The sequence below is a fragment of the Pavona decussata genome, unplaced genomic scaffold (assembly GCF_977016875.1).
Source record: "Pavona decussata unplaced genomic scaffold, jaPavDecu1.1 SCAFFOLD_42, whole genome shotgun sequence".
In the NCBI taxonomy this organism is placed as follows: domain Eukaryota; kingdom Metazoa; phylum Cnidaria; class Anthozoa; order Scleractinia; family Agariciidae; genus Pavona; species Pavona decussata.
Window position 1 is genome coordinate 609,897 of NW_028145464.1, and position 5,104 is coordinate 615,000.

Consider the following 5,104-nt stretch of genomic DNA (forward strand, 5'->3'; position numbering starts at 1 on the left):
GGCAAAAGAAAACGTACTAAGATTTTTCAACTAATGAGGGATATCATGGCAGAGGTCAATCACCTGATAGAAAAACATACGTGGTTTGCATAAATTTTGCTTTAATGCTTCCCTGGTGTTGTATGTATGTCTGCTCTTGGCATATTGAAATAGGTTATCAAACACCTTTGGTAAAAACCCTTTACGCCACAAATGCGTAAATTTTAAGACATGGAGGTAGTAAACATTATCTATTGTTAAAATGTCTACGAGATTTAAGAAAGGGAGAGCGCTTTCTGTGTAAGGCCCAGATGTAGTTGCAAATAACATTAATCTTAGGACCGTATTTTGTTTAGATTGTAACTTTTGCAGATGCGTTTTATAAGCACTTCCCCAAGCTATTACGGCATATGATAGATAGGGGTAGATAAGGCTATAATAAATTGTTTCAGTTGGTGAATAAATAGATAGTATATTAGATAGTAGTCTAGTTTTTGATGCCAATATTACGCGAAACACGAGAACAGATATATGAGATATGATATTGCCATGATAGTGATTCATCCATCATAACACCCCGATATTTTATGTGATCTTTTTTCCTTAACTGGTGGCACGATCCGTCTATGCTTTTTAATTTTATTTCTATATTTTTAGAAGTTCCTAGAAGATTTAATTATCATATAATTAATTGTGCTAAGATAATAATAATAAGATAATATAAAGATAATAAGAAAGATAATAATAAGATAATAGAAAGTCTGTTGACATCGCAGCATTCCTTAACTTTCTCTAATTCAGAATTAATTAGCGTTTCAAGGCTTTTCAGATCGCAAGCTGAAGCAAAAAATTTAGTATTATCCGCAAATATCCTGACAATTAAATTCTTTGATCAGTTTGGTAGATCATTAATATAAAGGGAGAAATAAAAGTGTCCTAGTGTACTACCTTGCGGAATTCCACAGATCATTGATTGTCTTGGTGAGTCAATGTGACCAATAGTTACATACTGCTGCCTGTTCTCAAGATAACTTGTAAACCATTTTAAGGGAACTCCTCTAATTCCTTATTATTCTAGTTTCTTCAGCAATATTTGGTGATTAACAGTGTCAAATGCCTTCGAGTATTCTAAAAATACCCCATAGGAATATAGATTGCTGTCAGTTGCATTCCTTAAACCATCCGCAATTTCACTGACAGCTTGCGCTGTTGAATGACCTTTTCTGAAGCCAAATTGAAACTGAAATATGATATCATACTTTTCAATGTAATTTATAAGTTACCTGTATACTAGTTTTTCAAAACCTTGCGTCAGAGCAGACAAGGTAGATATAGGGCGAAAATTGGGTGAATCCGTTGGTTTACCCCCCTTTGGCAACAGGGGTTACCTTAGACACTTTTAAACTATCAGGAACAAAGCTCTGAGACAAAGATTCATTAACTATTAAAGTTAATGCTTAAGAAATGTGGTTATACGCAAGCTTTAGACACAGCCGTGGAATACCATTAGTAGATTTCCTTAGATTTATATTCATAATGGTATCGTAAACCTCTTGAGTACAAATACCGCGAAACAAAAAGCTCGATTGAAATGAGCGTGTAATATAATGGGTTAGATCCGAATCATTTGAAGGAAGCGTGTCTGCTGAGTTGCGTCCTACATTTATATAATAATTAATCAATTGGCGGACAATACTAACCTTGTCTGTGTAACATTTGTTATCACAGATAAGCTTTTTAATTGTGACTTGTGAGTTAGACTTTTTGTTAACAAGCACCCCGATTTTAGTTTCCATGTTGTTTTCAAATTGTTCTTATGCAGGTCAAATTGCGCCCTAAACTTTATTCAGTGTGCTACTGTTCAGTTTTTATTAGTAGACCATTTCTGACAGTTCTGGCGCATTATTAATTTCGCTAAAATTCAGAAGAAAGCCTCCACATCGATGTTTGCACTAATCTGTGTGGCGGTCTCAGGAGGGACAGAAGTTACTGTCGAGGTCGATGGTATCCATCGAGCATGCTTGTTTGATCGACCGTGAGGCGTTGTCAGATGGGCGCTTGCGAGAGGACATAGCTTGTCATAAAGTGTAAAAAAGGTAAATTAGAAAGCGTAACCAGGGACAATAGCCAAGTGCCATTGGGTACGCTACAGGTATGGGTTGTACAAGTAAATGGAAACATCCTACTATCATGGCCGAGATACAGCATGCGTCAATCAAGGAGACAGAAAAACAACGGCATGAATGCAAAAAAAAAATAAATAAATAAATAAAAAAATAACAAAACTGCCATTCAAACAAAGATAAGAAGCATATACACACATTAAGGTCACAGTCACATAAAAAGACAGCCGACAAGATAAGCGCATCGCCCAAATTGTCTGCGAGATAGCCAAAGGCACAATGTAAAATTATACAAAAAATAAAAAAAGCTGCGGGCGCAACACAGCAACAAAATCCATGAAAATGAATAAAGGAACTGGTGACTAGATTTAAAAATTAATAACTAAATATCATCAAACAAACGCAAGCATTTCAGTACTACCCCTCGCAAACTACGATAAAATTTATGTTGCCACATTCCATTCGAATGAACGCCATCTGCTAAAAAAATTCTCCGTGTTACACTGAAAGCCCGCAGGGCAGGCCGTGTCTAGGTTTCAGTCGGGTAGCTTTTTTTTTTTCTTCGTCGCAGTCACAAATCGACAAATTAATTTATGCATTAAATATGTCCTCCCCTAGTAGGGATGTATTAATACAAAACTGAATACAAGGCTGGCACTACGGCAAAGGGCAGATTTATTAGTGGCCAATATTTCGACTAATAGAATTAGTCTTCCTCAGGGCCAGAGCTAGGGATGTATTGTTCTGATTGCATGTCTTCAACAAAAGCATGCCAATCAAAATCTATTATTCGGGCACATATCACGAGAGAGGGGACCCACTCATCCCTTCCTGTGTGACGTCAAATCATTATTTGATTTATTCATTAAACCTTGATTAAATTCTACCCTCTCCCAGAAGGGATTTATTGTTCTGATTGTCTTGAACAAAAACAGCCCAATCAAAATCTATTATCGGCGCGTATATCACGAGGGAGGGGACCCAATTATCTCTACCTGTGTGACGTCAAAGCAAGTCATCATTTCGAAAAGTTGTTTTTGTTCAATGGCGGCCACATGTATGAATTTAAGACTCTAATCTGCCGTTTCAGAGAGAAAACAAACCTTTTTCAAGCGGTAAATCAAAATAATAACTTCTAGGTAGTACTCGACAGTTGAAACGGTGGAAATGGGAGAGTTCACAGCAAAGAAATTCTGCTTTCATAAACAGATCGAACAAGAAGCTGTTTCCAGCTTATACTCGGGCCATATTTGACTGTGTGGTGCGTAAAGCCTACAATCTTTTAACAGTGATAACCTCCAGCATCGCTAATTCCCCCAAATAGATAGCCTGCGAGCAAGCTCTCTTGGGGGTGGGTCCTCTTTCCCCCTCTCGCCCCCCACCCCCAAGAGAGCTTGCCAAAAAGATAGATACAGAGATATAGTGAGGCAATAAGTAACCACCAGATAGAATTGCATTTCTTGCAGTCAGAATGAAATACAGGGAAAAACGACATTTGTCATACGAATGCTTTTTATAATCCCCGGGCTTTAATCCTTACGTTTTCACCTTTCGTTTAGAGACATGTACAGAAACCATTTGTACGGTCCTAATAAATGAATGACGGATCGTAATTTTCGGTATGATCTATTTGGTAACAAGACAGAAAACGTAACTCGTACCAGCCGAGTACAAAAAACGAGACCGAGAACAATAACTCGTGGCCCGAAGTCTTATCTCTCCGCCCATCGCGACCCCAAAAAGAAAAAAGAATTTGATAATGCTACCGAAACCTTAACTCGGTCCGCCTTACGGCCCGAGTAGTAATCAATGCGAAGGATTAGAGCTAGAGGAGGCCAGACCAGTTCAGCGGGGTCATGACGTTGTGGCAGAGTTATTTCTGGTATGATTCCTAGTAACACAACGATAAGTATCACGCAATATATCCGAATAAAACCATTCAGACAATTATTTCAATCGCCAAGGGAGGTTATTTTTTAAATATCTGCGAAACATACAATGGGGAATAATTGGAGCTACATTAAGCATTCCGTGTTAATGCCATTAGCCGGGCATCTGGTTTTCTAAAACCCCCCGTGAGACCAAAAGAATGCGTTTTGGATGGGCTCAAGCAATTTAAATATAACTAAATTACAAATAGAGCAAAAACAATCTTACGAAGTTGAAACATCTATTCAAGAAGTTGTCGGTACATTTGACAGCCTTCACGATAACAGACCCCTTGTAAAGAGGGAATACTACTAAATTTCAAAGCACCTGTTAGGACTTAACTAGTGATCCTTTAACGCTATAACTGCCGCTTATAAACCCTGAGCTTACACAACTTTGTAAGGGGTTTTTTACTGATTCTTAATTAAACTTTAAAACGTCAATATTTGGGAAAAATAAAAACTAACAAAACGAACGAATTATAGGGAAGGCTTATACTTAGATGTAAAGTTTACGGTATTATTATTCCTCGTTATGTGGGTGTTATTTTTTTAGAACCTGTTGTAAAGTCAGGGAACAACTGATAAGAGATACATCACAAGCCGGTCGCACTGTTGTGGAATCTTTGCCTTCTTTGCGCCATATATACCATATAATCACAGCCTAAATGACCAATCTTGTCGGATGTAAAGGTGCGAAACGCCATCACATCCTTTACAAAAAAAAAAGGAATCCTTCACGTAACACATCGCTTGTGAGTGATTCGTAAGAGATTTGTCTTAACTAAACATCGGAGGAAGCTGTAGTGTATACTGATAGAAATAGTGTAAACTATTTGCATTTAGTTATGGTGTACAAAGTAGACAATAGCCTTCCTACTTTCGTACCGTAAAGATCTAGTGGAGTTTATCCAATTCCTAAACAGTTTCCAAAAGAAACACTGTACAGCTTAGACAGGTTGTTCGCAGCACCGTTATTTAATAAATAGAGATTACTTCATGGAAAGCGCGTGCGTACGGGATTTTCACACGAGTTGGCGAAGTATCTGAAATCGAACGAGTGAACGCAGTGAA